The sequence below is a fragment of the Anopheles aquasalis genome, chromosome 2 (assembly GCF_943734665.1).
Source record: "Anopheles aquasalis chromosome 2, idAnoAquaMG_Q_19, whole genome shotgun sequence".
Taxonomy (NCBI): domain Eukaryota; kingdom Metazoa; phylum Arthropoda; class Insecta; order Diptera; family Culicidae; genus Anopheles; species Anopheles aquasalis.
The window spans coordinates 15,600,001-15,612,500 of NC_064877.1; the positions used below are offsets into that span (position 1 = coordinate 15,600,001).

The 12,500-nt window shown below is 51.6% G+C and overlaps 1 protein-coding gene across 2 annotated transcripts in view; it reads left to right on the forward strand.

The window, feature by feature from the left end:
- The window catches only part of LOC126570282 (interference hedgehog-like), an 80,471-nt gene that overhangs the window by 18,436 nt on the left and 49,535 nt on the right, over positions 1-12,500 (forward strand). For both annotated transcript variants that reach the window (XM_050227921.1, XM_050227922.1), the window contains exon 3: positions 1,154-1,290. The gene's annotated coding sequence lies outside the window, so the exon portion shown is untranslated. The remainder of the gene's footprint in view (positions 1-1,153; positions 1,291-12,500) is intronic.

A 12,500-nucleotide genomic window follows, 5' to 3' on the forward strand; every position in this document is an offset into this window, starting at 1 on the left:
CGGACCATGTCGCCTAGTCACTCGGCTCGGCTGCACCCTCTCATAGTTTATCAAATAGTTTCTTCACCCTTCTCTCCTTCTCTGCAAACATTCCGCACGACTCCGACTTCCACGCAACCCACAGGGCCCCCCACTTCCGTACTCTTATCGCTAAATGCTCCATTTAAGGTGTTTCTACGACGTGCTGCAAGCGGACAGTGGTGTGCGTGCGTGCGTGCGGCGAAGTAAAATGAGTAACAGGCAAAAGGAGTAAAACCGAAAAATAAATATAAAAATGATTGATGGACTTCTAAGTTGTTTTACTTCTTCGGTTTGGTTGGTCGTTTTTTTTTTTGGCTGTCGGTTGGTTGGTTGGCTGGTCGGCGGACCGGCCTCCCGGCCGAACTGAAACTCAAGAATTCCTTCTGGACAGACCGCAGACGTAGACAAGCTGCTGCTGCTGCTGTTGCCCCCGGTGGTGCTTGTGCCGCATTTGTTGGACATTTGTTGGGGCTCGGTGGGAATCGGCTTGTTAGACAAACAGGTGCTTCTTGCCGGCGGCCAAGGGTTCTTTTATTTGTTTGTGAGGGGCAGGTCCTCTCTTCCCCTCGGCAGGATGACCGAGGACGTTGTCGTGACGTTGGATTGCTGTCGCTGTTTGTCAAAAGCGACCATAAATGCGTGGTATTTGGAAGGGGGGGAAGGGCTATCACCTATCACCGTCACCCGTTGCTGCTGGTCCCTTGATAGATGGCTCCATTCCGGATCGTTCGTAATAACGATCAAACATGTAATCGATGTAGCATCGGTTCGGTTCGCTCGGCGTCGTCGTCGTCGTCGGTGCGTCCTTCCGGGCGGCCATTCCATTCCGTTCTGAACTGCCCCCAAAAATTCCTCGCTGACTAATGGCTGTGTAGAGCTGTCACGTTCTCGCTGTTTTTTTGGTGATGAAATTAGATGTATTTTTTTTTGCTTTTGGTGTGCTGCAGCGCGTTTGGAATTCAATTTTAGTTTGTCTGGACTTGCCGCCCCCCGGGGGAGGGAGGATGGCTTTGACTTCGATTGGCGATTGATTTCCTCCCGGCCCTTTCCTTCAATTTTTCTGTTCCGTTTGTCCTGGAGCGCTCATTGTCACTAACTTTCACTATTTTGCTATTTTTTGCTACCGTTCTAGGTGTCCGGGACTCGTCATTACGTACCATCCAACAACCGGCAACCGCGGCGTACACACGGCAGCCACCTGACACCCTTTTCGGTGTCGCATGGGAACTTGCTGAATCTCCGGGTGAAAAAGAAGAAAAAGGGAAAAAGGTAGGTAAGTGTCGCTATCGATTTGCATACCAAGCACTAACACAGCAGCAAACAGCACCACCCCAACATCGCCGTCGCCGAATATTGTTGCGAACGCGTCTGTGCGTCATCGTCATCGACCACCGCACGCGGTTACGCACTTACCGTTTGGGGATCGGCGACCTGCACCAGGCGGTTGCTGTGTTGTCAGTTCTCGTGCTCTGACATCAACCATCTTGGCCGTGGTGTGGTTTTTCGAATACGACGTACGCGAGTTCAACGATTCCGTATCGCCGTTCGTAAGTGGGCCGAGCCGGTGTTGCGGAATACATATTTATCTTAAAACAAAGATTGGCTCGACTTTCAAACCCGCACACATTGTGGCCAACGTGCGCGAGCGGCCGGGAGGCTGCGTGAATTGATTAGTTCTGTTCCGAGAGGTCCCATAACCGAGCATATTTAGGTGCAAATGATGGCCTGGTATGGTTGACACTTGACACACCTGGGCCCACGCGGGCCTAGGCCTGACATTTTGTATAATTTTGCGATAAAACTCGACTTCAATCAAATGCCTCAATGGTACTAATCAACCGGCACACTCATTGCTGCTGCTGCTGCTACTCCTTCCGACGCCAGTTTGCCAGCTACTTGCCTCACTTGTCTGGTGTGTACGAGCGCGCCCGTGTGTGTTGATGATGATGAGAATGTGTCACGCTAACAATAGACTTCCGAGACGACGCTTTCCTCCATCTTTTTATTGTTTTTTTTTCATTTTTCCCCCCAAAAAAAACCACGCGCCTAGAAGCTGGCGAGCGAGTGCTGTCAGGAGCTAGTCTAGGAGCCTCTGGTCTGGTTCTCGGCGTCGGAACTAAACGAATTTAGTTTTCTCTCTTTCCCTTCGCAAACGCGACAATTTTCTGTCGGTAGAAGAAGGATCCCCTAGCGTTGGCCACGTTGGTGTACTTTCTAACCCATTTTCCTCCGTTCGGAGGACACCACGAACGCCCGTGATGAGTGGAACGGCAGCACCAGCAGCACCAAGTTCGCGGTGGCGACGAAATCGAGCAGTTAAAAGCACTTACGCTCAAAACAAACATTTAATTAATGAGATTAGCGTCTCTCTGGCTCCGTGTGACGGGGACGGGTCTGTTTGTGGTGCGAACCGTTCGCCTTTCGCCTCGACTCGACGCGAGACAGCCTCGCGGTGACCGCTCGAACGACATTTTCATGTTGTTGGCGACGATACTGCCGCGCGTTACGTGGCGTGGGCTTGGTGCACTTGAGAGGAAAAAAGTTTTGTTGACAAACAGCTCGTTGAAGTTGATGAAGGGGAGATGATGGTAGCAACGGATGTTCCCATTTTCCCTCGACCTGATTTGACATGACGGAACTGACGAAACTAATTACCGGCGCACGGCGACAATAGTAGCACAATGTAAACGCGTTCTTAGCTTCGTTTTCTCCGTTGCTGTTACTGTTGTTCTGCTACAAATCTGACCGGAACCGATGCGGATCGATGCAACGTCGCACCAACGGGGGCTGGTGGTTAACTGGCAGGCTGAAGCTGGAGCACATAAATCTGAGCTATGATGGCACCAACCGACCAACCGACCAACCAAGGAGGACGCCCCTCCCAAAACGTGTCCAGTTATAGTTCTTTCGAACGGAACGGTTCGAGTCTTGAAGTGGCACGAAGAGAGAGAGGTTTTTACGAATTTATTGCGCTTCACCTTCCGCACCACCCCACTTTTCTTCCCTCTCTCCTTGGTCCTTAAAGGAAGACGAAGATCATAAAAATGTGAAACGCTCGTGCACTTCGTTCCTTTCGCGTTCCGGTTAGACTCTTTATTGATTCACCGCCACCGCCAGCCTCGCCCAGGTTCCTCGCCCGTTGGTGTGGCACATGATGTCAGAATGTCAGAGTGATGGTGGTGGTTCTCGGTCTCTTCCACCCTCGGGGTGCCCTGCTCGGGGTCCGGTGTTTGCTGGTAGAAGATTCCACCTTGCAGCGACGACTTGGCCGCGGTTTTGGTTTGTCGATGTCACCGATGTCGGAGTACCGACGGACGGACGGACGGACGGAGACCAACGCACCCTAGTAACCTGGTGGGTGGGTTTGTTGGCCAGCCCATAAAAGACCGACCGCGCGGGCCCGCGAGCGTGTGCATGTGTTTGTGTGCCGAGCAGGCAGTTTCGGTTTCATTCGGTGTGGGGTTGGTCCGCCTTTTGCCTCTTTTTGTTTATTGACCAAATAGTGCTGCACCGATAAGCTTGTTCGCCAAATGTCACATCTATTAACACACCCGCGAGCCACCAACCCGGAGCAACGAGCGCTAGCCACAGTTGTGCTGGCCTGGCTGCTTCGGTGCCACTCGTTCGTTCGGTTTATGCAGAATAAGCAATAAATCGGAGCGGAATGTTACATGGATTTCGACCAGCGGCCAGCGTCCGGGGAACGTCGTGACACTCGTGGTTTTCAGAGGAGGGGTGGAGAGGAGTGGACAATCGGAGCGGGGGGACAACGACCAAAGCAGGCAGGACCCGGTCGAGATGGGTGCTAAGCAGCGCAGCGGCATTAGTTGGTGGGCGCGCTTTGCGTTTTGTGGATCTTTGGAAGGCGAGTTTCGAGGAATGTTCGAGTACGATCAAGACTGGAGCGAACAGGTTCGCTGCTTCCGTTGACTGTAGATAGCTCGAGAGTGTTGAATGATCATTGAATACATGAACAAGATCATTGAATTTCATCTTGATGCTGCATAAGATCGTCCCAAATCCAATTCGTTTCTCACTCCCTGGAAATTTGTACTTGGATCTACGATCTTCCACCAAAAAGGATCATCGAGGTGCGTGCTGTGCCCTTAAATGGGGTACAATCTAACACAATCAGCAGGATCATCTGGAAATCTGGTACGCTACCTTGACCAGTCCGCAGGAGGACCATAAATGTCAAAATGCTGATGTCTTACTTTTCTCGACGCAACATGACGCCTCGCCAGTGTCCGATGCCGGTGTCACAAAAGTGATCCTTTTTCCCTTTCTGTGTCTTTAGTTAAAAGGAATCCCAGAACTCAACAGCAGCATACAACCAACCAGAACACCAGAAGAGGACAGCAGAACAAGGAAGGATGTTCCCTCTGGAGATGGTTCCCTCTCGATGATCCTCACCATTCGGCGGGGACCTTATCGGGAGGATTTATGGTGGCATTCAGTACCATGCCGAGCGGCAGCGTGCTACCTGCACACCAAACACGCTACTCCTACTCGGGACAAAAGCCCGCACCGTGCCTGCCTGCCGGTGTCGGAAATGGGCTGTTTTTACGAGCATACAAGCACCCGGATCCGCATCCCAAATGTGCCTCTACAGCCTTTCTTTTGCTGCTGCTGCTGCTGCTGCTCTTCTTCTGTGTTCGTCACGTCATATCGTCGTCGATCGGGAACGATCGGAATGTTTCGATACAAACGGTTCGTTTCGGTTTTCCACTCTTCCACTTTCCTTGCGATCCCGCTTTTTTCCCGGTTTTGGCTTTTGTTATGGACCTGGACCTTTCTGAATATACAGAGCGGCCACCGTTTCGACATCGTTGCATTCCAACGCAGGATATATACCTGCACAGCAGCTGCTTAAGATGCTGCTGGACAGCATCAGCAACAGCAAAACACCACGCGACAAACAATGGCACGGCAGCGATCTGTGCAAACTGCGTTCATTCGCCGGTGACAAGAAGACAAGAGGAGGCGAGCGCGAGAGTTCGGAGTTTGTCTGTTGTTCGTCGACATTCGTTGACACAAGATCACGCGCGGGACGACGCGTTCACGTGGGAACGACGATCAACCACTGACTGGCGACGTAAACCACCACCGGCCACTAGAATCCACAGGAATGCAGTCCGATTAATCTCTCTCGCCGCTCGCCGTGCTGTCCGTGTCTCGTTCCCCTATATTTACCTCGATCGTACGTGTCCGTCAGTTCGTTCGTTCGTTCGTTCGTTCGTTTGGCTCCCGTGAAGTGTGTTGCGCGAGTCACGATTAAGACGACCGGATGGCCGGACGTGGATGTGTGGCGTACTGTGGGCCATCTTAATGCCATCACCATTGGCGTCTGCGGTGCAGTTCTTATTGCAGTCGTCCTTCTGCCCTGGGAGATTCCAGGACCGCCGTTGTTGTTGGCCTCCGCGATCGCGCCCGGATAAGCAGTCGCGCGGGTCTTGACGATGGTTTTGCTCCTTTCCCTTGTTTGTTTTCCCTGCTGTTCCGTTGCATGTCGTGGGATTTGCATCCTTTCATTCCTACGTTGCGTTGGTTGCTTGTTCGCTTGCTTGGCCAGGCTTTTCAAGGGCCTTTCTGCTTCTGGCCTTGTTTGCCGAAGTGCACTCGAAGGATTTTCTTCCGATTTTATCGGCGCAAGCAGCACCATCGGATAGAGGATATTGCATTTAATGGACGTAAATCCGTCTTGAACCCCGCCGCCTCCCCCTGGATTCCAGTGCTTTCGTCTTTTCATCTTTTTCTTTCTTCTTTGACGTGATCCACCATGCGAATCGTAAACCTGCGTCCTGATCCCTCGGCTTTATGAGCAACTATCCGGCGTATTCCCCTCATCCTTTTGATGTGTTCGCCTTTTTCTGTGATGAGGCACTCTATCTGTGCATAAATCATAATCGCAAACACTTAGTCCGTGATTTCTCAAATCGCCTTCACGTTGACTGCGACTGACTTGGACGGACACTAAACGCTCTCTGATCCCTTATAGACGTAGCGCTCTTGGCCTGACGTCGTCCGCCCGTCCGTCCGTCCGTCCGTTTGTGACATCGTAAATCGTTTGCATATCGTTTGTGAATAATAAAAAAGGTTGTTTACTCTCCCGGTCTTGACGCTCTCCGTGTTGCGCCGGGTACCCTGCCGCTTGACCTCCACTTGATAAGTTATTCAATATGACCACTCGCTCTCTCGATAGCACTCACGGCATGGCATCATCATGCGTGTGTTTGATACGAAAAGTGAAACTCCTTCTCCTTCCGCTTGCTAGCCCAGGAGGAGTAGGACACACTTAGTGGCTGCCTCCTTCGCCACGGCCACTAATACGCGCGCCCTCTTCTTCTCCGATAGCCAAAAGACGACACCATCACGCAACTAACCACTGTGGTCACCACTTCGAAGATGAATGAATGGAAGGCGTACTTATGCGCGTGTCGCGGCGGAGTAACCTTCGATCTTCCGAACCTTACCACTCTTTCCTTCCTCTGCCACGGGAAAGCGTCGGTGAGATGTAGCGATGTTTGCGGTGGCGTATCGCGCGCGCGCGAGCACCGTGTTTGATGTTTGCTTTCTCCTTCCCCTTCCGAAGGGAGCGGCAGGATATGTGGGAGGATGATCGAGTGACGGGATGTTGGACACAGATAGATTGGAAGGGGGTCGGAGACCGAGAGAGGCGAGAGCGGCTGGCTGGGTGTCGCAATTTTAGCGGTCCAGGTTTTTACCAATTCTGTTCTACTGACGTTGACAGATAATTACCTAACGCACGCACGTGACGTTTCTGTCGGCCGTAAGTCACTTACGGGTCGGTGGCGAGTGCAGAAGAAGAAAAATGGGGAACAAGAAGGTTGACTGGTTTCTCCTCTGGTGAAGTCTGTGCCTCTTCAGTGTCATGCTGCGATCACTTCGCGGTCTAGCGGATGTTCCATCATTATGAATGACCTCCCAGGGAGGGACTAGAGCTATCGGAGAAGAGCATTTGGTGTTTTGGGTCTTGTTTTTTTTTTTAGAAACGACATTCGTTTGGAGCTGAAGCGCTCTGTCTGAAGCAGTGTCTAGACAGTGGAGGTTATCTCTGGATCTCTTGAAAAATGCTCCCACTAGACGAGATGTGCTGTGGAGGTATCCAAACGGAGTCCAACAATGTTTTAAGCAGAAGCAGAGTGTTAATCTTGGAACCTGCTAGGTAGTGCCTCCCGATGGCCTTTTCGTTCCAATGTCTGTTCCGGCAATATCCGCTGCCGGGTTTGCTAAGCCGGGTAGGTGTGACACTAATGGCACCACCACCAAAAGCTGCTCGCTGCTTGCTGATAATGGATCGAGTTGCTTCCAGTCCTATGCTGTTGTGCGTGTTTGGTTACATCATTCCGCTGGAAATAGACTCCTTTGGCAGGCCTTGGAAGCGGGATGGACTTGGTCTAGCAAAGATTAGACGACCACAACCTGTCCACAAAGCGGCGTTCGCGTATAGGTCAGCGGATCTGCCGAATTCCACCTGATGAAACTGGTGCCAATTTCGGCGACGGCTTTTTGCGGCCAGGTGTGGCCGTTAGGTTGCTCATTAGCTGCATCTCATCTACCAACGACTAGCGAACGATTTGGCTTTCAAATCCGTTATCCACTGAAACGTCCTGCTCGCGAAAGGAGTGAGTTCCGTCTTGCGGTTTTCTGCAGGTTGCTGCAGAGAGCACCACACGATCGCACTGATTTCGCCCGTTTCTGCGACTTTTCCAGACAGTCTGAGAGGCCATTAAAATGCTCAAACGTCGTGCAAGTCGCGCAAAAATGTCGGCCACGATTAATTAATCACCTACCCGAGCCGAACCGAGCCGAGTGTCATTTGGGGGCAGCGAACTAGCGGTGGTTCACCTGTTTGGATCCTCGATTAGAGAGGTTTGGTGATGGGTGAGGCAATTCAACGGTCCTCGTGAGTGGAGTCAGGTTTTCCTGCCGGGGGGGTGAATAACCAATGTGGCATTTCTTTGGAAACTTGTTTCGGGAGCCAACACCTGCACCTGTCCGGCGCCCAGATTAGCATTTGCTTCAGGAACTAACCCATTTGAGTAGTGGTTCGACTGCTAAATGGAACAGGAACTTCACAACATCGCAACCGTGTGACATCTGGGAAAGGATATCACGATCAATGGCAATTGCAGAGCCTCCCCGTCAAGGCGAACGAAACCGATCAACCGAATGGACCTGGCAGGCAGCTTCCGTAATTATTTATTTCGTCCAGGTCCATGGTCCCGTCCGTTCACCATCGACCCATCTCACGTACAAGCAGGTTGACCACCGTTGGTCTGTGGCAGAAGAAGCAGATGATGTCCCAGGACTATGGAGCGCTCTTCTCGTGTGCGCGCGCGCGCGATTGTACAGAGGAGCGAACCTGCGCGAAGAAGCACAAAAATCGACATTCGACGCGGGACGGTTATTTATTTCCTTGTGGAACTGACCATGTACGTGTGCAGATACACACATACATACATTCAAGAATACAACACATAGACAGAGAGAATGCGCAGTTCTCAGAACCTGGGCATGGACAAGGTGAAACTCCGGTCGCTCGGTGTCGGTGGGAAACGATTTATGATGGCATCATGATGATGAGAGATCCCCTCCAGAACCGGTACCCTCTACCACCAGGACTCCCCGTCCTCTGCCCTTCCTCGCTTCCTCGCGATCGAGAGTAATAATAAGAAGCAGACAGGGAGGGGCCCTCTGGAGCACGGTTAAAGCGGGGTAATCATAAGGGCAAAGCGATGAGACACCGATAGAGGAGGGAGGACACCGCGGGGAAGGGCGGTGCCGAAGAATGCGCCGCCGCCCAATCCCCCCCCCCCCCCCCTTTGGTTACAAGTACGCGAACGGTGAAGCGAACGACGGAGAGGGTCTGCCCTGCTCTTGAAGATCGCATTTTAACGAGGTTCCCACCACCCTCGTTCCTCCCACAACACCATCATCATCTTCACCCTTCCGAATCGCTTATCGAATCCAGTGGCACTACTTGTTACGCCCTTGCGCCAAGGGAACCTTGGTCTCTTCACGGGATCTCTGCGGCCGGTCCCGGTCCGCTTGTTGGTGGCTTCTCGATCAAATTGCTCTCCTCTCGCTCTCTCGCTCTCTCTCTTTCTCTCAGCTAGGAAATCGTTGTGTCTGTGTGCATCAGGTGAGGCAAAGCCGATGTTGCGGCCATTCCTTCCCGAATCGATCGCGAGAGACGGGATGCGCGCCTCCATCGGGTTTCGGTTCATTGGCATCATCATCGAGTCGTTGTCGTCGCCGAGCCGAGGCGAAACACCCTGACGCCAACTGCTCTCTCGAGTCTCATGAAAAAGGGTGAGGCTCGGGAAGGGAGGATCGCTTCATTCTCGATCTCCTCTCGATCCAGTCTTCGGCCTGTTGTGTCATGCGAACCGCCCATAGGAACGCACTGAACTCGGTAATGCAGACCGTGTGCTTGGTGCTTGGGCGCTGTATGGCCACCAGTCGACGCCGATGACTCTTGAGACGATCGACTGTTTGGGGAGGAGGAGGAGTAATTTTTGAAGTTTTTCGGGCTTTTGGTTCCACAGAATGTGCCCGCTCGCTCAAGTGGTGGTGGTGGTACACAGTCAGTGAAGGGTCCTTCTCATTCGAATTTCGTCTCTATTGGTCCCGGTGACTAGGGGGAATGTGCAGGAGAAGAAAGGTTTTGAAAGCAATGATTCGTGATTCGTGCTGTCTACGGTCTACGGTGCTGGAGTTGTACAATGGAGTTGAAAAAATATTGTTTTGGAAAAGATTTCAAAAGATTTTCGTTGTGTATATGTGACCGTGGCCTTCACTTGGTGTACCAGTTGGTCTTTGAATGCATAACCTAGCCTTAAAGCTGCTATTCTAAACTTCTTCCCCAGATCTTCATCTGATCTGCAACCACAAGGTATATCATTACTCCAATAGCCACGACCGCGATCATGTATGGCTTTAAATGGAATTGTTTCTTGGCTAGCTAAACCTTCCAGCCCTCGCTCCCGAATAGCTCTGTAAACGGTGGAAATGGATCTAAATCTCCCGGCACAATTTGGCTCCCAAAAAGCAGCAACACTTCGAAACCTTCAACCTTCCCTCTCCACTTTCCCTCCACCTTTTCAAAGAACACTCATCATGAGGCGCCTCTGCAAACGTGTTTAATTGTAAAGCCGGCCATTTACACGCTTTCCCAGCTTCAGCACAAAGCGCGCGCGCGCGCTCGAAACCGGCTGTGGAACGTGAGGGGCATTATTAGGTCCCGCCGTTTGCGGTTCTTCATTCGCGGGTCCGCCGCAGACCAGTGTTGGGCATTACCTCGAGCCTATGTTTTTTAATGGACGTACGCTCGCTCTCTGACTCTAGTTCTTTTGGGCTTCCGTTTAAATGTGTTCCCCCTCGGACCATACGAGGTCCGGGGCTCAAAAGGCCACCATCATCAGCATAAGCATCGTTTTGCTGGCCGGAATGGAAATGAAGAGAAGAAGTCAAAAGGCCAAACGTGGCTCGAGACACCCCGCAACACACCCTTTTTCGGGATCAAATTTTACGATCTTCGCGTGCGTGCACGTTATGCTGCTGTTGCTGATCGAGCGAGCGAGCGAGCGAGCCATGAGCGTGGTCCAACGATCGCCGGACCGGAAATGGATTCTTCGAAAATCAATTGACCCACGAGCGGGTTCTGCTCTGGGCACTGTGCCTCTCGGCATGCCACGTCATTAGCCACGAACCGCACATTAAACGTTCGCTGCCTCTCGGTGGCTTAACAAAACAAGCCTTGATCGTTCGGTTCGCTCTCGGGGCTCCATAAGACATCCTCCAGTGTCTCCGGTTGCTGCCCGGTGGAGGAGGAAGAGGAGAATTTGCAAAGAACCATCTTCGCACAAACGGAGGAGTCGCGATTCGTGGTTTCACTTCAGTCGCGAAGGATGCTGCGCAGTTGGCGACTCTCTGGTCGGTATGAATCATCGCGCCAAATTCCAATCCCCCCCCCCCCCCCCCCCTCAGCACAAAGGAAAAGAAAGGCGACAGCAAGAACCACACGCAATACGATTGTCCCATAGCTGCGATTCTACAGCGTGTTTGCTCCTCGTCCGTGCCGTGCGATCGCGCCCTGTTCGTGGATCTAATCAGGTGGCTTCAAGCTCACGGAGAGGCTACAGCCCCTGGCTCTGGCACCTGGCAGGCAGGGCGGCCTTCTGCCGTAGCGAAACTGATCGCGCTCGCTCCGCTCATAAACTGTCCATGTTTATTGACATCGCAACTGTCCGCAGAGCGTCCGTTAGCAGAAACGGACAGAAAAACGGAGACCAAGAGGGCGTGTGGTCTAGTGGTATCGCCACGGAAAAGTGTCCGGGTGTCCGAGTGTCCCGGTTTGTGTGTATGTGTGTTCACATCCTTTTATCGTAAAGTTTCCATTTTTATGCTCATTTGCGGTAGTACATCATTTTCGCAGATACAACGGACAACCGCACGCCACGCCACGCCATGGGAAATGCGAATTTGCGGTCTCCTGGACGGACCTGGAGAGGGAGGGCTGCTCAGCAATAAAACTGTTGGACGAAATACCACCACCAACGATCGTGATTGCTTGCACACCCTCCAGGTGTACGGCGCAGCACAGAGGTTGATTTGTGTGCAATTTGTTGCAGAAGCGCAGGAGGAACAGATCACCCAGACAGTGAGAGCGAGGTGCACAGAGACTCCCAGGAGGTTCCCACTGGCAAGAAGGAAGTCATCAACATTCAATTATGCAAAGTTGTTGCTGCGTTGCTGTGGCGCAAAATCCGTCACGCGGTGTGGCGATCGGCGTTGAGCTTGCAATGCGGTCGATCCGTCAGTTGCTAAGTTGTAATACCTGTCAGAGTTCGCTTTATGATGCCTCGCACTTGAATTCAACTGAGGAAGTGAGCATTCCTACGGTCGAAATGGTTGCTAATATTACGGACGTGATACTGGGCGATGAGAGCCATTGGGAAGGTGACGCAATTTGAGGCGATTAATGTAACAATGTGGAGTGTTTCTCAACAAGATTTCTGCCAATATTTGTTGAAGGGAGTTGTACAAGTTGTTTTTTTTTGGTTCAAAGACTTCCTTTTCAATATTCAATTCCTTTTTGAATGTTGTCAAAATTCATATTCAATACAATTAGTTACAAGATATATCTAAAGCCATACTACCTCGTACCTGGACAGAATCTTCCACGAAACTGACAGTCATCGGTGTTATTTAATGTTACCCATTCTCGAAAATGCAACCGCTTCTAGAAGACGCACTAGCCGCTGCAAAAGTTCATCGTTTATCATCATGCATCGAATGCTGTTTTACTGATTTTAAAAACAAATCTCCAAAATGGCTTCATTAAGTTATTTATGTCCTCGCCCAAAAATGACATCGAAATGAATTTGCAATCAGCGTTCGTTTCACCAGTCGGGCCTTTCAAGCGCTTAATAATAAATTAAACGCGAGATTCC